The sequence below is a fragment of the Rhipicephalus microplus genome, chromosome X (genome assembly GCF_043290135.1).
Source record: "Rhipicephalus microplus isolate Deutch F79 chromosome X, USDA_Rmic, whole genome shotgun sequence".
Taxonomy (NCBI): domain Eukaryota; kingdom Metazoa; phylum Arthropoda; class Arachnida; order Ixodida; family Ixodidae; genus Rhipicephalus; species Rhipicephalus microplus.
The window spans coordinates 162,932,371-162,955,383 of record NC_134710.1 but is presented as its reverse complement, the minus strand read 5'-3'; the positions used below and the strand labels follow the sequence as shown (position 1 = coordinate 162,955,383).

Here is a 23,013-nt window from a genome sequence, read left to right as displayed (position 1 = left end):
ACTGACCTTCCATCGTTCCCTGACAATTTCCGTCACTCTGCCATAGTTCAGGAAGGCCGCTCGCACCTCGTCGTCCGGAACGGTAGGCAAGAGCCAGTGCAGCTTCAAACGAAGCTCCTGGTTGAATGGATCGTTGAGGACGCAACGCTGGCCCTTCACTTTCACTTCCGCTTTTTCCAGCAGCTTCTTCGCGCCTTCGGCACATTTGAACGTGACGGCCCAAACGTAATTCATTTGATACGCCCCCAAGGCCGTAACCTCGGAGAGCAGTTTCAAATCACTCGGCGTATCCCTGAAGTCTTCTACACGGTAAGGCCGTGTCCTCACATCCAATTGCACGAAAACAGTATTCAAAACCAGACGTCCTGAAGGCAGACTAGGCAGAACAATGCAATACTCGTTATCCGAGGCAGCTAACACCGTTTCCACGGCAAGAAACGGCCGCTGACACCGCTCTGACAGAGCCCATTCCAAACGCGACCGCTCGCTATCGCGGCCGGAAGTGGAATCACCTCTCGGCCACCTCGTCCGCCTTCCGCGCCATTCGTGCAGCTTACTTACTAGTGTCGTAGACCGATCACTGCGAGAACAAAAAAAGTTACGCGACTCGACGAGGATGGGATTTGAACCCACGCGGGCAGAGCCCAATGGATTAGCAGTCCATCGCCTTAACCTATCGGCCACCTCGTCCGCCTTCCACGCCATTAATGCAGCTTACACACTAGGGTTGTAGAGCAATCACTGGGAGAACGAAAAAACAGTTATGCGACTCGACGAGGTTGGGTCCCGAACTCACGCGGGCAGTGCCCAATGGATAAGAATTTAATCACCTTAACCTCTCGGCCTCCTCTTCTCGTCGGCAACTTCTCGCAACTTGAAAAGTTCTCAATGACTTTCATGTTTATTACAATGCTAGCAAAACAAATACTATTCGACATCTTCACACCTTCTAGAATAATGCTTCCAACATTTACATGGCTGAATATTGAAAAAAAGTACGGCATGCATAACATAGTCAAAAGCCTTTCCCAGGCCTAGTAGCAACATCGCTATATGACTGCCCCATGCATCGCAACACTCAAGGACGATCCTTGCTGTGTATATGTTGGTTTCGATTGTTCGGCCCTTGATTTCGCGTGTTTGCTGTGGTCCTATAATTGACTGTATAACACTTTGCTGTCTCTTGACAAGCCCTTTCATAAAAACCTTATAATCACTGTTAGTTAGGCTTATGGAACGATAAGCGTTTACTGACAAAAGTTTCACTGAATCTTCACATTTGGGTATAGGTATACCTTCGAAAGCACGGCTGCATTTCCTTTACCTCGTAAGCCCACGCTACAAGACGTAACAGGGCCTCTGACAGCTCATCTTTGAGTGCTTCGTAAAAGGCTGCATCCATAGTCCACCCACGCCGGTTGTTTTGCTTCACCTAATTCATAAATAGCCCTTTCTATTTTCCGCATTAAAATGTGCTCTTTAAGGCTTTCCGCGGTCTCCTTATCTAATATCGGCATTATTAAGAAAAACTCGCGTTCCAAGGCTTCTTCTCTGTTACTGCTGCACCCCAGCAGTCTTTTATCATATTATTATAAAGTTTGTCCGTGACAATCACTTCAGGGTTCGTATCCCGGCTTCGACAGCTGCATTTCCGATGGAGGCGGAAATGTTGTTGGCCCGTGTGCTCAGATTTGGGTGCACGTTAAAGAACCCCAGGTGGTCGAAATTTCCGGAGCCCTCCACTACGGCGTCTCTCTTAATCATATGGTAGTTTTGGGACGTTAAACCCCACACATCAATCAAATCGACAATCACTTCTCCAATTTATCATGTTTCATTTCTTTACGCGAGGCGTAGTGCTCTTGGTAGCTCAAAAAGCGTTTTGTCGGCGTTTGCCCTTGTCAAAGGTGTTCTGCGCGTGCACGTATGGCTGCTCCCCTGTATTTTTTGGTGTCAATCATCTCGAGAAGGTTATCCGCATCTATTATCTTTTCCGTTGAAGTGCATGGCCGCCTGCTTTCAAGTGACAGCAAGAATTCCACTTGGCACTGTAAGTCATTTTGCTGTCTTTTTCATATTAGCGCAACATGCAAGATCTTTGAATGGCAGCAGGTTTAACTTCTTCCTTAAACTGTTCACATGCTGCGACGATTCGCCCCGCCTCGGATGAGTGCGGTTTTCGATTGATATGTGGGGTTTAATGTCCCAAAACCACCATATGATTATGAGAGACGCTGTAGTGAAGGGCTCCACAAATTTCAACAACCTGGAGTTCTTTAACGTGTGCCAAAATATGAGCCCGCGGGCCTACAGCATTTTCGCCTCCATCGAAAATGCAGCCGCCGCAGCCGGGATTCATTACCACGACCTGCAGGTCAGCTGCCGAGTACCTTAGCCACTATAGACTACTGCGGTGGGGGATAAGCGCGCTTTTTCAAGAAGTATTTTTACTAAATTCACAAGCACTTCTTCGCTAAGTAACTTGTACAGCTTCCACATTTTCCACGAAAATGCTGGTCTTTTCTTGTTCCCTCCCAGAGAGAAAAAAATAAGATAATGGCACTGTGGTCACTGAAAGCTACAAGTTTAAGCTCGTAACTATTGCATATTGTTACGAGCACAGCCTCCAGCAATTTTAATAAAAGAAGAGCCAGGCCTGCGCGGAAGGCGCAGCCCAGTCACAGCGAAAGCTAGAAGAGTTGTCTTTCAGAGCCTTTTCGAAACACTCACTCGGTAACTACTGCAAGCACACTTGCTTGATACCCACTAGGGCATTATTAATAAACTTTTGGGTAGTATAGGCTGGCATTTGCTATGTATTTTTCGACATTCTTCTCAGAAGCTTAATATCCAAAAAAAGTTGCAAGTAATTTCGTGCCAATTGTTCCTGCAGTTACTGACGACGATGACGAATTATGGCTGAAGTGTGTATGTGCCACCGTTATTAGCGAAACAAGAACAAGCTTTTGTAATGGGTTGGAGCATTGGATGGCCCACTCGTTAAGCTATTCGCATTGTGCAACGACTGGTTGTTTTTTCGCTGTTTTAAAATGCTTTATAAGTCGTATTACCGCTATTGCTTTCCCGACATCAAGCCTGCCTAAGGCATGTCTGCCAACAAGTCACGAGCACCAGCGTAGCTCAGTGGTAGAATACTGGGCTATCACCCAGCGGACCCGGGTTTCAAGCCCCACTGTGACTCTTGTGCTAGGTTTTTTTTTTCTAATTTCGCGCGATGTGGTTACGGACACAGGCGGTGGCGGCGGCGGCGGACAACTGCGTGTGACCTGAATTGTGATGTCATAACACACGTTAAAGAACCCCAGGTGGTCGAAATTTCCGGAGCCCTCCACTACGGCGTCTCTCATAATCATATGGTGGTTTTGGGACGTTAAACCCCACATATCAATCAATCGTGATGTCATAACAGCTTTCGCTGTAATATATCGCGACCGTCGACCGCACGCAGTATCAGCGCCTTACAACGGCGATAATCTGCGCGACTGGCAGCAGTAGGTGCACACGCACGAAGCTGCGCTAGCGCAAGCGTCGTCTGCCAGGCTGCTCCTTTCAGTATTAAACACTCCCTTTCTCAGTGCGCGAAGTAGCAGATAGAAAGGTCACGAATGTTTTGCTTTCTTTATTTCCACGTTCGCGTTGAACAGCATCCGTTCACATTGAACAGCAGGCGTCAATACTAGCACCTTCTTTAGGTGTAATAAACTGAGAAAGACCGTGATTGATTGATTTGTGTGGTTTAACGTCCCAAAGCCACCACATGATTATGAGAGACGCCGTAGAGGAGGGCTCCGGAAATTTCGACCAGCTGGGGTTCTTTAACGTGCAGCCAAATCTGAGCACACAGGCCTACAACATTTCCACCTCCATCGGAAATGCAGCCGCCGCAGCCGGGATTCGGTCCCTCGACCTGCATGTCAGCAGCCGAGTACCTTAGCCACTAGACTACCGTGGCGGGGCGAGAACGACCGTGTGGTAAAGTAATGTATTTTGTAGTTTATTACTTTTTATTACCTTTTTATTCAAATTTTTCTGCGCATCAACCTTGAGCAGTTTCTTTGACTGTAATCACAGGAAAGATCAAGAGAACATGAATCGGTAGCTCATGATTTAAGCTGCGTGCATGGCTTTCTTCGCACCGCTTTTGTTTTCCTTTTTTTTTCTAAGGAGACTAATACGGGCATTACGGTAGGGCGTGCATCGTCCTGAAAGTAACAGCGTGGCAGACGACACTTGCGCTAGCGCTCCTTTGTGCGCCTGCGCGTACTGTTGCCGGTCTCGCAGATTATTGCCGTTGTAAGGCGCTGGTACTGCCTGCGGTCGTCGCTCGCGCGATAATATTTAATATGCTGCAGGCTGTACATTTTTTATAAGGTCTAGCTGTCTAAGAGGGAGTGGCAATCGCGCTGAAAGTATGTATACCTAGTGGCACTTTCAGTTTGCAATTCATTTCCTCTATCTTCCAAACCACTCTCTTGCGCAAGTTCTGAAAGCAAAAAAACAAGCACTTTGATCATGCACGAGTGAACAGCCCCTTGCTCCTGTCTTCTCTGAAGCACACGCAACTAAAATCCCTCAGAATGATCTCATTTTTTTGCATTTTAAATAGAGTTCAACACTTGCAAAAAAGAATAACTACTCAGTTACGCTATTCAGAGCATATATGCAAATGATGAGCCATTTCTTAGCAACCCCCCTCCCCCCAAAATCACACAAGAGGGCCATCATCGCTAGCATGAACATACTCTACAACAAACCTAAACAGATACGCAAAAAGAGAGCACATCCGGAGGGTGTGCTCTCTTTTTGATGCGTTCGGCAAAAGAGGTTCCCCCCCCCCCCCCCCATGGCTTATACGTCCAACAAACGTGTCCAGCTGAGAACATTAGTATTAAATTTAAAAACCTACGTACGCGTCTTCTCACAGCAAACTGGTAAAGCATGTATACATGTATACATAACGCAAACATGCATACATAACGCTTTAACAGAATCTTGCTTCCACTCAGTGCAGCGAAGTTTCTACTGGCAAATTCTCCGTCTAAAGGCAGCGGGCTATCCCGGTTCGTTGCTAGTTTCTGTTTGTAAAAAGCTGCGCAGACAGTCAAGAGTAGCTAACGATGGGGACGCTTTACAAGAAGCAACTCCCAAGAGGATGGCGGTGATACCGTATCTGCATAGTATCTAGCAAAAACTCAAGAAAATAGGCCAAAGAGCGGGCGTGTCAGTGGTTTTTTGCACACCGAATAAATTGTTTCAGTTATCTGTCCGAACTAGTCCCATAGGAACTATCGTGAACAGCTGCAAACTTAAGCACCGTAAAAAGTTTGTTGAGTGTGCAACAGGGATTGTTTATGGTGTACCTCTGTCTTGCGGACTTGAGTACAAAGGTCAGTCAGGCAGGTGCCTTAATGTAAGACTTCAGGAACATTGCCAGAAAGTAAGAAGTGCAGGACGGGATTGTTTTTTGGCCGCTCATTGTTCCGAATGTGTGTGCCAGCCATTGTTCGAAAAGACAAGGGTTCTCGCGTCCCACCCTAACGAAGGCACAAGACTTGTAGTCGAAGCTGCAGCAATCGCTCGATTGATTGAATGATATGTGGGGTTTAACATCCCAAAACCACCATATGATTATGAGAGACGCCGTAGTGGAGGGCTCCGGAAATTTCGGCCACCTGGGGTTCTTTAACATGCACTCAAATCTGAGCACACGGGCCTACAACATTTCCGCCTTCTTCGAAAATGCAGCCGCCGCAGCCGGGATTTGAACCCGCGACCTACGGGTCAGCAGCCGAGTACCTTAGCCACTAGACCACCGCGGCGGGGCAGCAATCGCTCGAGGCAGCTGCGCCAGCAAACCATCAAAAGCGTGATCTGAAAAAAAATATGGCGATTTTAAATTCGCCAAGTGAGGGTCCGGTGTGAGCACGTGTTTTCTTGCACTCTCTTTTGACTTTTTCGTCTTGTGTTTTGTTTTTTAGTTTTTTGTTTTTGTTTGGTGTGTTTTTTTTGTTTCTGCTTAAGCAAGCAATCTTATTGTCTTTTTTGTAACATATATATGCACGTCCCAGTAGCAATAAGTTAGTTGAAAGTCTGTGCTCATCCTCGTCTATTGTGTTAGTTTTCTGAAGTTTTTGCGCTGAGAAGTTTAATAATTTAGACCGCGACCTGTCTGACCCGCGTATATACGATTGCATGACAAAGGTACGGAGTAGAGAATACTCGTGATACAGGGTACATAATTATGAATATGACTAACATTGCATGTATCTTTCTGGGTATATATCTGATTCGCGACTCGTCTATCTACTTTGATACATAAAGTGGATAACTTATTCCTGGCAGAAATAACCACTCGGACGTCATATCTTGATGCCACTTTTTTTAGGCGATGAGTAAAACCGTGAAAATATGGAAGAACAGCAAATTTCTTATGCATCGCCTTCTCATACAAGTTGCAACCTACACCAGGACCTGTTTTTATTTTCCTAATCAAGTTCCCGCAGACCTTCTATAATACATCCCGTGGGAAGCCCGCTTCTCTCAGTTTTTGGACCTGCCCAGCAAAATTTTTTTCAACTAAATGAGTGCAGGATTTCTTCAGTGCAGAGCTAAAACAGGAGAGTGTAATCGCATTTTTAACCAGTTTTGAATGCCCCGATTAATAGTTCAGCCCAGGTTTCACAGTCATAGGGGGTGCAGCACCAACACACATGAGTGGGCGAGAACTGTATCTGAAGATTAAAAAATTGGATACATTGATCCTTTAAGCATCCCGAAGTGAACTTCAGGCCAAGACCACACCGCTCGAAACTCTTTAAAACACCTGCCGACATATCTACAGTTATCAAACGAAAAAAAAAACAATGTAATCATCGACATAACAAAAAACTCTTATTACAAAGGCCTGTAAAACCTGTTATCACTTAAATATCACTTAATATCACTTAAATATCACTTAAAAATATCAAATTAAAATAAAAAATCAAAATATCACTTAAAACCGGTGCCACCCTAGACCCCGTACCTTTCTTTTGCCGGTACACTTCACCTTGGAAAGAAATAGATAGGACCCCAGGTAAATAAAGAAAAGTTCTGTGAAAGATTCAACTGACATGCCACTTAGACCTATGAAGGCAGGTTCATCATTGTGACACGTAATGCATTCTTTCACTGCGGTAAAAATGTTATTATGTGGGAGAGAATAAAATAGGCCCTTTACGTCAATGCTTTACGTCAACGGGGTTGTCATCACGCAGTAATTGCACAATCTGCTTCATGTTTCCATCCGTTTTTTTTTGCGCAGTACATTATTAATCAGTACCAACTTGCCAAACTAGCCATTATTCTGAAATGTAACAGCTCTCTTATAATTATTTTCAATTTGTTGATTGTGGTTTTAGTGTAAGAATACCAAATAATTGATGCATAATCTATTGAGTAGGTTGAACAATTGCCTTGAATGCAATAAGGCGAACAGTGGAGTGGAAATCTTGAGAGTTCGTTTAAGATAAAATAGTTTGTATTTGCATGAGCTTATTACAGTTTTTATATATCTCGCCCAGTTTAGCTTATGCGAAATCCAGAGAACAAGGTACTTGTAGCGTTGTATATCCTCCAAGAAAACGTTATTCGTTCAATATGTGAAATGAACAAGGTTACATTCGTGAGAAAACTTCATAAGAACGCTCTTTTTAAAATTAACTGACATCTGCCACTTATCGCCCCAACGAATGACTTATGAAATGTATCGTTAAAATAGATTTGGTCCGTCTAGTTTTCTATCTGGATGCAGTCATCAGCAGGATGCAGTCAGGATGCAGTCATCAGCATATAAGTTCACGTTTACCGGTATACCATGTGAAATATCGTTGATAGATAACAAAAATAGAAATGGACCTAGCACTGAGCCTTGTGGGCACTTGAATTAACCGGTACTGTATGGGAACAATGATCGTTGAAGAAGACGTATTGCTTCCGATTTGAAAGATAAGTGGAAATTAAATTCAGAAGCTGAGTATTTTTAAGAATTAAATCAAATATGAACAGCAACTTATTGTGACAGACTGTATTGAAAGCTTTTGCAAAATCCATAAAAATTCCATGTACCTGGTTTTCGGAATTTATAGCTAGTGTGAAATCATGCACTGTAGTTACCAACTGAGTATAGGTAGAAATTTTTTTCCTGAGTCCGTGGGGTGAACGTTTTACAATATTGTGCTCATCCAGGAATTCAAAAACATGCCTATTATAAGCTCAAGGCGTTTACATAAAGTGAAAATTAATAAGATCTGGTGATAGTTGGTTACATACTGGGGATTTCGACTCCTATGTAGGGGCTTCACTTTAGCAGTTGCCCAGTCAACCGGAACTTCAACATCTTGCAAAGATTTAGAAAAAAATAATTTTATATACTTTCATCGCATTTTAGTAACACGGAAATATGTACTGATGATTCTATCAAATGCATTAAATCGCAGTGGTTTAAGTTTAGTGTTCCTTCATGAACCCAATCGGTCACGAGAAATGACGTATACAAAAAAAATGTACAGCTTTTCTCACACAACTTCAGTGAATACTGAAAATGAAAGACACTTCAGAGGCAATTTGAACCAAATATCTACTATTCGCACTAGCTCCTAGATACCATGACATTATTTTTTTATTTCCCCCGCATTAAACAAGCAGTTATGTTCAATTACCTTACTTTTTGGTCATTGGCTAAAATCCTAAGAAAGCCTGTATCACTGCGCTAGCGGTGCGTCATGTGGCTTCTTTTCGTAATTAGCGGGGTTTCCTTACAATGCGGAAGAAATAAAAGCATGAGACGTATCGCAGACGAAACAATTCAGTCGGTGGTTCCTGAAAGTGCTTTCTCTACAGCTCAGTGTTCACGTTTTGAGTTTTCAACCACTAGATGAAAAATCAGCGTATTTAAACATAATTAGCATTAGTGGAATAAAAAAAATGTCCCAGTATATACGTGCTCATGTGAATAGTACACGTTTGGTGTAATTCACATCTCAAGTACCTTTTATTTGCAAAGTCTTGGCGCAAGTTATGGGTCAAATTATATACCATGGTTAAAATGTGCACCCGTAACCTTGATTATTTGTTGAAAAAAAACCTATACAATGACCAGAAACAGAATAAGCTAAAAGTTAACACACAACTGAGCCAGGACACACAAGAAACAAAAGAAGTAATTGATATTTTAGGTAATGACAGAGCTACAAATAAGCAAAATAACATTATACAAATAGTATTATTTTATTATGTAGCCCAACCACACCGAAGAAAGCTGTTCAGGCAATGCGACGCTAAAATTTTCTGCGTCATACTGGTCGAACAACTTTGTTGACAAACTTTGTAGCAACACTCTATAGCTGAAGTGTTGCTAATGCCGAGAAAAAGCCTCTTAGCATGGTGGTTGTGTTAAAGGCCTTGCGGCTGTAGACAATGATAAAAATTAAAAAGTGCACTGATCAGTGCTGTTACTCCTTCTTCGGCATTGCTGACGCGCTAGAGTCTTTGGTCTTCCACGTGGAGGCTGAGAAACTGGGTTTGCTCTAGGCTGGGGCCGGAGTATATCTACGCAGGGCGTCAGCGGCACCCTCTCGTCCTGGGTAGAGAGCAAATATTATTTCTCATGAAATGATGTTTGTGCTTTGCTGGCCATACCCCATGAAGTGTATTCAATGCATATCCTATAAAATGCCACTTAACTGACATAAGTCTGAACTCGAAACATACAACTCAAACTTTCCAATAAATTTGTATAATCCAAATAACGTAGTTTTTCAGCCTATAGCTACTTCCCGACTTGAGGTGAAAGGTAAGACCGCAGCTTAAAAAAAATGCCACTTACGAAAGCCTGAACTCACCTAAAATACATAAATTCCTAATGAGATAATAAGCCAGTGTAAAAAATAGTTAAATAAAGTTACTACAAAGTTTAGAACATATAGCATTAATCAAAACGGACAAGAAAGTTACCATGTTTATGTAGTAGAAACAGCGAAGGCATAGCGGCTTTCTCCTTTACAGTAGAAGAAATCCTTTTCAGCGTGGAAACAGCAAAGAGGTCTACAAAAATAAAAAAAATGCTTGGCTTCAATTACGCGCCTAACAATTCAAGGAATTGTGACAACGCACGAATCAGTACTATTATGACTGCCTCGCAAGAGGCATCCATGAATGAAGAATTGCCTTGTTTTTTTTTTACCCTCACAAGAAGCTCCGTGGCAAACTGTTACAAAGTTGACGTCGTGCTTCATACTTGCCTCCTTTTTGAACCTCGGGCTGCAAACGTGTATTTTATACACCTAGAGGGGTGGTGCCATCACATTTGTGGTTCACGCGTTCTTTGCTGCAAGCGTTTCTTGTAACTCCAGGAAGCGTGATGCGTGCACCAAGATTCATTTATTCTGTTCATTTATTAAAGGTGTCACTTTTGCAGGCACCGCGGAAGCACCGAGCGATCATATCGTGACAACATTATCTAACTTGTCGGGGCAGTGCTTGCTGCACGCCGCTGTTTTGCTTTCGTTCTAGACGTTCCACGGCGGGGAAAACACACGCGTTACGCCAAGAAACACGGCTGCTCGATAATCTTACCACATGTGTTCATAAAAAAAAGACTGACGCAATGTGCGTGTTTTCAGTGCCGGGGAGTGTCTGGACCCAAGGCGCAAAAGCGGCGCATACTGAGCACTGCCCCTACAAGTAAGATATTATCGCGATGGCGTTAAAGAGCTCGTGTCGCAGGAAACCCGCCGCCGGCGTCGGGCCCGTTGGTTGTGAGTGAAAATCGTCTGTGCGTCTGTGACTGAAAAATCAAGTTACCGAAATAGCCGCTGGAGGCCGCTACTTGTCCACACGTGCGCACATGGTCACACTGAGAAAGCCGCGCACTCAAAGAAAAAAAAATAGTGCTCAAGGTCATGAGGCGCGATAGTTTCTTTGCTCTGCCACCCTTACCTGCTTAGCTTCCAGCGCTTTCGTCGGGACGAGAGAAGGGATAATGCAATTGCAGCACGCGACAAACCTTTGTAACTCCACTCGCACAGGATGGATTCTTAAAATTTGTGCGGTGTTACATTCGTGAGGCAATAAGCTCTTCTAGTGAGTTCTTTCCATGGCTACCTAAAAAGTGTTTCAAGGCCCCTTTATTTTTATCGCGATATATCATCTCTCGGTGGTTCAGGATGGATGGATGGATGGATGGATATATCCGACTGTGCCTTTTAGATCGGGTGGTGGCTCAGGCCACCTAGCCATAGAGTTAAGTACTATGACTCTGTGTTTAAGTATTGAATTTCACCAGCGCCTCGATTGTAGCCACCAATCAGTTAGCCTCCTCCTGGTTATTTCTACCCGTTTAAAGTCTATTTTGCCTTCACTGTCCCTAAACCCCAATGCTTTGAAAAATTCGGCACCATCATCTTCGACTACAGTGTGGAGCTTTTAACAGAACATTATCAAATGTTCAGCCGTTTCCTCCTCTTCTCCGCATGCACTACATACCGTGTTTGTGCCTTCGTATTTTGCTCGGTACGTCTTGGTCCGCAATACATCCGCGGCACCTGCAAGAGTGACACCTTGCGATTTTTCTGTCGTTCCGCTGTGCACTCAGTGTAAGGGAGTGAAAGCGCAGGCTGGTAGGTATAAAAGAATGCGCTTGCGCCGTGCGCGCTCTCGAGCTTTTCTGGTAGCCGTCAGAAGGCGCCGTGGTGTTGTAGGCCATAGAATTACTGTATATGCTACCTTTAAGCAGCCTATACTGTAGCTCTTGTTGGCCACGCGCTCCCATGGTCCCTAAAATTTCGATCACCACTGTATACTGTATTTGCTGTGGAATTTTTACGTATGTAGACTTGGACCATGCGTGAACTTTGTTATTAGACGCTTTTATGGTATAAGGAGTAGCCGGCACCCTATCGGTTCACCAAAATCTTCTTACATCAAATCAATGAAAAAAACTGACTCAATCTCACTAACCTAAATAAATAAATAAACCTGCATTTCCGATGGAGGCGGAAAAGCTGTAGGCCCGTGTGCTCAGATTTGAGTGCATGTTAAAGAACCCCAGGTGGTCAAAATTTCCGGAGCCCTCTACTACGGCGTCTCTCATAATCATATGGTGGTTTTGGGACGTTAAACCCCACATATGAATAAATGAATAAATAAATAAATAAATAAATAAATAAATAAATAAACAAATAAATAAATAAATAAACAAGTTTTTGCTAACAGTTCACTCGAAATGATACTTACCATAATTCCAATTTGTCGAACCCACCCGTATTCAGACTCGTAGAGCTTCCGTTCCATGCTTTGTACAAATTACAATCTCCACCGAAAGCCAATATAGAAATAGTTAGATTAGTCCTAAAGTCATAAGGCATGCCTCAAGCATCCTCTATTTTGAACACGTTCACTCCTTGAAAATTCTAGGAATATTTGTCTTTCTGTTGCAATGTCCTGAGATAAACTCATCGATTTCTTGGTAAATTTTCACGCACTACTGGACTTTTGAAGCGAAAAAGTGCGGCGTTTCCAGTTGCCGTAAATTTACTTCTTTATAAGTCGCTATTCTATTTCATTCGTAACTATTGTGCTTTTTTGTGGGGTACAAGCATAATTTCCAATACGCTAAAAAATTTTCTGCTGCAAAAGCGAATTATCAAAGTAACTTGTAAGATACGCTATTGGTCACCTTGAGCTGAATTGTTTGCAAAATTACTGGCTTCACGAATACAGGCTTTCCTGTTATAACAAAAAAAGCACAGACACAAAAAAACAAAAAAAAAACAAGACAACACTTTCTGAAACTTAGCTAATCTTATACAAACTCAGTCATATACAACACCTGTAATCCACAGCAGAGAAAAGTAGCACAATGTCGTACGATCTATGGGAAGCAAATACTCTATTACCAGCAACCGTCACTGTCAAACCGGTTACAACAAAAAGTTGCATTGGAAGTCCAATATAAACATCAAAACAGCTCCTTGACATGTTCATGTAAATATAGCCAGCGACATTGTTTCTATTATTACCACTGTGTACAAATCGTTTCAATGTTCGAGATGGTTTGTATACATGTTACCTTTATTCACCATTGACGCTTTTGAACTCGATGTTGTTCCACCTGGCTAGTTAAAAACTTTTCCACAAAGCTGTTCTGTTATATCATACGATATCAATGGTCAACAATGTTCCAATAGCATGTGCCAGTAAGTATTGGGTACCTCGCTTTTCAGTTCGTTTCCTTTTGTAAGTCTTTATTTGCCCCAACAAAATGTCGGCTGTTGCCATTCTAAGGCTGTCACCACGTCAAGCTGCAGATTGCAGTAGTTTTCCGTGACAGCTCCTCTTTTTCTTTGAAAAACAAATAAACAAACAATAAAAACTCACAAAATGCATTACAAAGACATATAAGATTCTGAAATAAGCGCACTACCCAATGGTTTGTCATGATGAAAGTTCAATGATAACACCCAGAATATATATATATATATATATATATATATATATATATATATATATATATATATATATATATATATATATATATATATATATATTACCGAATTTTCAAGAGGCTACACTAAGGTGCGGGCATCTGTATGCTTGTCCATAATTCTTAGTATACTCGTATATACGTATAACAGAAATGTCTTTCATCGGCAGCTTCTAGTGCTTAACATTATGTGCTTTTTACGCAATGTTGATTGAAAACTCGCATATCTTCATTTGTTCAACTTGTCATGGCCATTCCTATCACTGAATAAAAGGACGTGTCTATAGATAGGTGGTATAGGCATGAGGATCGCTATAACAATCAGTTTAGGTTCAGTTTATTTTCTTTCATAATAAACATACATGTTTACATAAGCACGCAGAAAAAGGTCCCAGAGCACTTGGCTGAAGGGGGATCTCCTTTCCCAAAAATCAGGAAGGAATAAACATTACTGTTCGAAACGGTATAGCGGTACCGGATATACCAGCGTATTACACATTAAAGCCTTCATTACACCTTAATGTCATTAAATCTTCTGATCAGCTCTTCCTACTTGTAAGACATACTCGATTACTCAATTTTGACAGGTTACTCGATTACATTTTCTTCATTGCCAGTTGTTGCCAACTGACAAACATCGCTTTATTTCTGGGCCCATTATTCTACGAACTAGTTGCTTCATACGAAACAAAAAGTACGGCACGCGCGGTCACCGAAACTACGCAAAAACTGGTGTTTCCGGCCACATCTTTACTTTTGCTGTCCTTTATTTCACAGTAGGCATATAATATGCGTGAGTGGTAGGGCAAGGTAAGCTATTTTCAATGTGGTTCGTTAGGCGCTGAAACACGCTGACAAATGTCTTGCATTTTGTAACGATGTATAGGAACCCACGCTCACGCACGCGGTGTGCCAATGAAGGGTGGAGCGTTTGCGTGCTCTCGTCAGTAAGCGGTGTTTTGCCTGGAGCGATAGCGCCCAACACAACGTTTCAAGCCGAAAAAAAAAACGCTCGGGCAGAATGTGGAGAGCATGAGAGATACACGTGGACGAGGCAAAAAAGTCGTTAGGCGGCGGCCTCAGCCAGTTGCGTTGTTGCGCACTTGCCGATCTGCACGCAGTATACAAAATAAAGAAAGAGCGAAAGGAAAATTCTTGCGGTGGCGATCAGGCTGCGCTGGCAAAAGAGTTAGCTACCACATGAAGGCGAAATGGAACAGCGTTTCGCGGAGACAGTATGCCGTTGTCGCTATGTGTCGCACCGGCATTGAGTCAGTGATCACGTCGTACTTTCATTCATGCGCCCGCACGAGCAAGCAGGGTTCAGCTGTGCGCGAGCGCGCTGCAAAACCGTCGGTGCAGCTTCGCCCTAGATATAGGCTAGCCCGTCACTTCCTGTGGCGGAGGCTAAGGATATCCGCGGTCGGTATTTTCCATAGCCGGGTGGCCCATTCCGAAGTTTATATTTATATATGAGTGGCAAACTGACGGGAAAATCAGTGGCGTTGTTTGACGTACTTAGGCTGAGCGAGGAAAAACAAAAAAAAAGGAATATTGTGGGTTTTCACTGTAAACGCTAACAACAGAAAAGTGACCTTTGACTCCTCTTTAATAGATGTTAGAGTCACATGTGTGGCACTTTTTTCAATAGTCACATCGACTGTCTTTTAGAAAGTCATGCGTCCTGCGATTTCCTGATAGTGAGAGCGCATGTAAATATATGAAGAGAGTTAGACATCCCATGATATTAATAGCAAGAGTCAGCGTATCGCTCATAAGGCAGTGTCGCAAATGTGGCTTTCAGATGCATAAATAGAGAGCCAAAGAACACTTTGTTAAAGACGATAGTCTTTCTTAGGAACCTTCGCCCCACCGCGGTGGTCTAGTGGCTAACGTACTCGGCTGCTGACCCGCAGGTCGCGGGATCGAATCCCGGCTGCGGCGGCTGCATTTTCGATGGAGGCGGAAATGTTGTAGGCCCGTGTGCTCAGATTAGGGCGCACGTTAAAGAACCCCAGGTGGTCGAAATTTCCGGAGCCCTCCACTACGGCGTCTCTCATAATCATATGGTGGTTTTAGGACGTTAAACCCCACATATCAATCAATTCTTAGGAACCTTCGATAGAAAAATTTTGAACTGTCTCTCTGTCTGTCTGTCTGTCTGTCTGTCTGTCTGTACATTCGTCTGTCAGCGCTTAACGATACCTCAAACAGCATCAAACGGCCAACCCCATCCGAAGCGCCCACCAATATTGCTCAAGATTTAGCACTCGTAGTTATGCGATTGTTAATTAAAAAGCCAATATTGCGCATATTTGAGGCGCCATAACAACACATCTGTGGTTTGTATGTCTGCCTTTATACTAGAAGAGGCACACACAAGTATCTCTATGGAATGTAGTGTTTATCGCTCTGCGCTGACAGTGCAACGCGATGCTCAAAAAGGTGTTTCCAACGCTTTGCTACGACGACACGGTGGCGGCACCTGCCAGTCGCTTTGCGTTCTACACCTTATCACCTCCGAGACTGGCGCGTATTTTTCTCCGCGGGCGCGCACGCCTTCGTTTTCGAAGATAACTGCCCGAAGGCGCTCGTGTCTAACGTGTGTCTATGCGCTCGTTTATCTTCGCTACATGCTCGAGGCACTCTAACGCAGTGACTCCAGAATACCATTCACCAATTTTCTTGCGCAGAACATCAAATACATGTTTTGTTTACTCTCTCCAGACGCAAGACTATCGTCTTTCGACGACATTTGCAGTGTAACATGCAAATTAGGGCCATTATTTATTTTTTAGGTTGTAAGAGTGAAATGCAGCCGAGTTTCTCTATGTCTGCCGCGATCCCTTAACATCTTGCCATTTATCTCGCCCTATTTTTATCATGTCTTAATATTAGACCACCAAATATTATGTGTTAATATTAGACCACCATGTGTTAATGTTAGACCACCAAAGATTACTTAACTGAATGTAGGAACAGCGCAACCTAGAAGTAGTACTTCATAACTACGGATGCGAAAAAACAAGGACAGAAAAGAGCACTGACTTTCAACAAAGATTCAATATCGGAGTGGTGTACATATATAGGCGAAAAAAAGAGGAAATTGGGCATTTGTAGAAGGGGGCAGGAACTACCACTGCGATACAATGTCAGCAAAACTCTTATCTCTTGTTGAATGAGCTGAAAACAAATACTCATGTAGCTTGAAGAAGATCGAGATACGCAATCTCTTTTTGCAACAACGCAACCGATGGGCAACTTACACATATACCGCCAAACTTATTTATTTGATAGGCTTCAATTATCTCACGCGTGGGCTGCGAGTTGTGCTTGCCTAATACCTCCCAACTTTTAGGTTGTGCTGTTCCTACATTCAGTTATGCCCCAGCAACTTGCCCCAGTTTCCACCACGCTTCATAAAAAGATTAGTTATTGCAATCCGCATCATAACTTATTTTTCATTAGATTGGCTTCATATTATTATTATTATTATTATTATTATTATTATTATTATTATTATTATTATTATTCATTCTAACCGATCCCCGAGATTTGCTTTCAAGAGAGGTGACACACGGGCTTTTCTAATTACTTGTGAGCCATTGATTGGTCACAAGATACTGACAAACTGAATGTTGATGACCAATTTGAGCAGCTTACAGAGCTTGTGTTAAGCAGCAGTTTTTTCCGCAATATACAACTAAACGTTGTAAATATCCCCACAGCTTTTCTCCCGAACTTGTGAGAGCACTAAAGCATAAAGATCGCCCACACAGGAAGGCTAAATGTTCTCTATTACACAAACGGAAGAAAGAATTCAGCTTTTTTCGAGATCTCTCTAAACGCCTATGTAAAGGGGACCTCTGTTCATATATTGCCTTATTAGAAAAAATCTTACTGGCAGGCCAGTTGAGTTTTGGAAGTATGTACGCAAACGGTCTAGCAAAAAATTAGGGGACCCTAAAGCTTCGCCTTTATGAGTTGAAGGTGATAGCGACGTCCTGTTACTAGTGCATACTTCAAACACTTAGTGCATGGAACCTTTTCGAATTTGCTATGCACCCACTATGGGGTCTTAAAGGAATGCCTTTTGTAGTGGCCAGCTTTCAACTACAGATCCATTAATATAATACATATTTCGACGTCCGTGGGCAATGGACGATTGTACTACGCATTATTACTGCAATATTTCATGTTGCATGGTGAAACATGCATACAGGACGCGTGCGTTTGTAAAGCATAAAAGCTACTTTCACTGCAATTCCAAGAAGGGGAAGTTCTTTTAACTTTTTTTTTCACAAGCAGAGGTGTGGCCATGTAGTACAACAACCACTTGCCACGCAAACGGCTCGGCATCGACCACTACTTAAACCCTAACATCTGTGGTTTGGTGCCCACACTGCTCCAGGATTTTTCAATCTGTTTATAAGGCCTCAGACTCCAGGAATCAGATAGTATACGACCAAGGCAGTTAACACATCCAGTCGTCTATCGGGAGATGAAAGGCTCATCTGCTCATGCATCAAGGGCTTAGAGTTGTCCTTATCCTACAGCCCAGGTGGAATCCCTTCCTCCATATATCATTATAAAAAATTACTCCAAGGTCGGAGTAAAACGCTTGTCCTCTAGCGTCCCACCTCTTGGGAGCAATTTTTGCTCCGGAACTCCGGATGATTTTCGTGGCGCATCCGGAGTACTTTTTATTGACATTTCCCTCCGGCTGGCCGGAGTGATTACGTAGAACCTCCGGAGCGATTTTCGCGAGCTTTTTACTCCGGCTATACGGAGCTTTTGCGGGGTGCCTCCGGAGTATTTTATGAATGTCCTTAATTCATGCGGACGGATTTTCAGTAAGATGTATCAGTATTTCTTTAAGTGTTTGCTCCTTTGTTTATTTTTTCATGCTGATCGTGTCACACGTCAGTTATATGAAGGAATTTTAATTCTAGTGCAAGCACTACAAAATTACTGTGTATTTTTTTCCACAGAGCTCTAGCAGATGAAATTCGAGAAAATATGTGAGTTCCAATTGTTTGATTTATTCTAAATAAGTTCATTTTCTGGTTGATGACCCAGCCTTTGGGAAAAGAAGACAAGAAACAAACATGCAAATAGCCACCAAAAACAAAACGCAAGAAAACAGATCGCATGAAATCAACAGCACACAAGTTTTAAGCACAGCGTTTCGAAATGAGGCCCAGGATGCCGCAAAACGATGCACGACAAACGAAGAAAGCGCGGCCACTGCGAAGAACTCTTCATCATCATCATCATCATCATCAGCCTGACTACGTCCACTGCAGGACAAAGGCCTCTCCCATGTTCCGCCAGTTAACCCGGTCCTGTGCTTGCTGCTGCCAATTTATACCCACAAACTTCTTAATCTCATCTGCCCACCTAACCTTCTGTCTCCCCCTAACCCGCTTCCCTTCTCTGGGAATCCAGTCAGTTACCCTTAATGACCAGCGGTTATCCTGTCTACGCGCTACATGCCCTGCCCATGTCCATTTCTTCATCTTGATTTCAGCTATGATATCCTTAACCCCCGTTTGTTCCCTAATCCACTCTGCTCTCTTCTTGTCTCTTAAGGTTACACCTACCATTTTTCTTTCCATTGCTCGCTGCGTCGTCCTCAATTTAAGCTGAACCCTCTTTGTAAGTCTCCAGGTTTCTGCTCCGTAGCTAAGTACCGGCAAGATACAGCTGTTATATACCTTCCTCTTGAGGGATAGTGGCAATCTACCTGTCATAATTTGAGAGTGCTTGCCGAATGTGCTCCACCCCATTCTTATTCTTCTAGTTACTTCAATCTCGTGGTTCGGCTCTGCGGTTATTACCTGCCCTAAGTAGACATAGTCTTTTACAACTTCAAGTGCACTATTACCTATCTCGAAGCGCTGCTCCTTGCCGAGGTTGTTGTACATTACTTTCGTTTTCTGCAGATTAATTTTAAGACCCACCTTTCTGCTCTCCTTGTCTAACTCCGTAATCATGAGTTGCAATTCGTCCCCCGAGTTACTCAGCAATGCAATGTCATCGGCGAAGCGCAGGTTACTAAGGTATTCTCCATTGACTCTTATCCCTAACTGCTCCCATTCTAGGCTTCTGAAAACCTCGTGTAAGCACGCGGTAAATAGCATTGGGGAAATTGTGTCCCCCTGCCTTACACCCTTCTTGATTGGTATTCTGTTGCTTTCTTTATGAAGCATTATGAAGAACTCTTCACCATAACCCTAAGGACCATCTATCAGATTCATTGACGGCGGAAAGGTTCAGCTGATTACTTTGTACATGATTTAGCAGAAAATAATTATACTTGAGAACTGCAAAACATGCGAGAGGCGTGAAAATTAAAAACACTAAAGCCACTGACACTCAATTATTCCTGTACAGTCTGCGAGTCTATGAGAAAAATAGCTTTCATATCCGACCACACACAAAAAATTCTGAATGAGCGTTCAATATCAGGAAGCAGATTCAATGTACTCCGGTGCCAGACAGCCGCTACATAATAAAAACACACCTTCGTTACGCTAACAAAGTTCAAAACTGGCCAAAGTTTCTTATCTATATATTTATAAATCGATAGCTCTAGCTTTTCTAAAACATTCAAAAGCAATTTTAAAGATGCTAGTCTTTCTTAGGGACCTTCGACGCAAACATTTTGGTCTGTCTGTACCTTTGTCTGTTTGTTCACTCTTACCGGCATCGGGTACTTGAAACGGTCGACCCCATCCGCATCGACCACAAATGTTGTTCAAGGTTGAGCGTTCATGCTTGTGCAATTGTCAAATAAAGAGCAATTATTGCACATGTCTGGGGCACCATAACAACTCGCATATATGCACATGCAACTCTTACTAGAAAACGCATACATAAGTAATTTTAAGGGTCGTAGCGCTTATCACGCTGCGCTTACCATGCAACGCTTGCACGGAACGGGAAGTGTTTTCAACGCTTTGCTAAGACGAGATGGTGATGGCACCTACCCGTCGCCTCGCGTTCTACACCATATCACTTTTGAGACAGGCGCGCACGGCCACGCGCTTTGTTTTCCAAAAGAAACTGCCAGATGACGCTCATGTCTCACGTGTGACATGACTTGATGCACTCATGAGCCTCCGCTGCCCGCTCGAGGCACTCTAACACAGCGCCTCCGGAATATCATCCACAGATTTTCTGGCGCAGAAAATCAAATAAATGTTTTGTTCACTCTCTTCAGACGCAAGACTATCGTCTTTCGGGGACATTTACAGTGTAACATGTAGATTCAGGCCAATTTTTTGTTTAAATAATGAAATTTCGGTAGTTTCGTAGACATAATCTGAAATGACCTTCCCGATTATTTCCTAATTTCATCGAATTTAATGCTGACTATTATAGTCATATAGTCATATTTTAGCACGTGCTCATCGTCATACTTCTAGCAAAGTAGGCATTTACAGTTTTCATGGTTGTGGCCTGTCTGTAAGGAAGACTATAGCTTAATATCCTTTGCAAAATCATTTTCGAGATAAGTTGGCATTGTTTTTGTTTTTTTAATTTGCACTGCCCGCCCTTCTTTCATACTTGCCGTAGTGAACATTTTTCAGAATAGCTTGTATTTCTTCAAAATAAACAGCCTCAAGTGCAAAATATACAAAAGTTCACTAGAAATGAAAATGAATAAGCAATAAAATGTACAAGCATTACGCCTAAGCCAACTGCATTCTCACATATACTGACAGAAATAAGGGAAGCTTACCAGTTCACTCGACTTACAGGTCCGTGCACACGTCCGGAGGCCCCGGAAGGTGATGCACGTGAAGGCGTTATGACGTGCGTACCAGGCTGACATAAATTCTCCTTTAGTCTGTTCTGTTCACAGGTCAGCGTCGTTGGATTGTCGAGGTCCTAACTAGGTCTCAGTACTGTTCATCAAAAAGAAATAGAAAGGAAGGTCTTGTTCTCAGAGACGACATAAAGGCGAACATTTGAACAGTTTTATCTGTTTGGTTGCGAAAATGTAATTCTCGCCTTTCGCAAAAAAAAAAAAAAGAACTGCAGCCACGGTCATGGCAGCAGGACTGAAAAGAGAAAAAGATCAGCAGCAGGATAGTACTCTCCGCCATCACCAACACAGAAAATACGGCTATAGTTTTTCGAGAAGGTGTCTTCTCCTTTCTGTATTTCTTTCACTGCTATGTACCTTCCGTCTGACAATGTTGAGCTGGGCTGCCAAATATTTGAACTTCACTAACTCTCTCCACCCCAACCCCCCCCCCCACTTCCATAAAAACGCCGAGTGCTCCACGAGTCGTTCTACCAAGCACCTCCTCCATTTTTCGCGCATTCCTCATTCCTAGTCTCCTCAGTTTCTTTCGCGACTCTCTTTCTTGTCCTAAATAAAGCACCATTTCCCCCGATGAGTCCAGTATGCTTCTAAATTAATACCTCCAAAGCCATTTATACAATCAAAATAACTTTTTTACCATTGTGAGTGCGTTTATGCATTCTAAAAGTCTGTACCAAACTTATTGCCCTACCTCAATTAACACTGCAAATTAACGTGTATTTCAGGTAATCATGTTTTATTAGTTCAGCCTACATAATAGATCAAAATAGTTTGTACGCAGTGATAGACCTCAATCTGGCATTTATTGATATGAAAAGGGGACAAATATCACTGTTGATGTGTACTGACAACACCAAAGTAATTTTTTCACCAGTTAGGTTCACTTATAACAATTATTCACTTTTATAGAATCAACCCAAAACTAAGATATGCTCTATTGTTTCATATATAATGAGCGCTCAAAATGTTTAAGTGGCTTGATTTAATTTACCAAAGTTATGTTGTGAAAAAAAAACACGTAGTCCAAAGAAGGAATTATCAAAATTCCGCTTACTTTTTATTGACCTCTTGCAAAATTAGCCTATTATGAATTGCATGTTTGGTTTATAAACACAACAATACCCAATATCAGCATTACCTGAGAAGAATAACGCAGGTAATTCAAGAACAGCTTACTCATCAGTTTTGCGCTTCACCAGCGACCGCCGGGGTGCTCAACACTCGCGAGATCACAAAGTGTCGTTCGCCACTCGGAAGCATCGCACGATTAAGCTTCCCACAACTCCCATCTGCCGATGACAACCTTCGTTGCCACTTGTAGTCGCTTGTGAAATCCAGGAAGTGCACAGAACAATTTCCTTTTCCCGAACGCTGCCGAAGGATTCGCACAATCTTCACTGCACTGGCTTGGTCTGCGCCAAGTTGGTTTGTGGGGAACGGCAGCCCGGCGTTGAGGCTGCCTACGTAACTCCTCCAAAAGCCAATGAAAGCTGCTGAGTGATGCGTCGGAGCAATTGCAGAGCATCCACCGGAGCATAAACAATGCGCCGGAGCAGTTGCGGAGCAATCATTAGACCATTTTCAAGGAATTGACCCTGTTTTCTTCCGTCTTCCTTCGTCTGTCGCCCACGGG

General features: G+C 42.9%; 1 long non-coding RNA gene and 1 other non-coding gene across 2 annotated transcripts; both read right to left on the bottom strand.

Annotated features, from left to right (window-relative positions):
• Window positions 1-608: 608 nt before the first annotated feature.
• TRNAS-GCU (transfer RNA serine (anticodon GCU)) lies at window positions 609-690 on the bottom strand. Its single transcript has one exon. It is a non-coding gene; the product is annotated as a tRNA-Ser (tRNA).
• An 8,520-nt stretch (window positions 691-9,210) lies between these two features.
• On the bottom strand, window positions 9,211-22,815 carry LOC142777025 (uncharacterized). Its single transcript, XR_012887899.1, has 4 exons — window positions 22,557-22,815; window positions 21,291-21,456; window positions 10,015-10,104; window positions 9,211-9,640 (listed from the first exon to the last, which is right to left on the bottom strand). It is a non-coding gene; the product is annotated as an uncharacterized LOC142777025 (long non-coding RNA).
• Window positions 22,816-23,013: the final 198 nt, after the last annotated feature.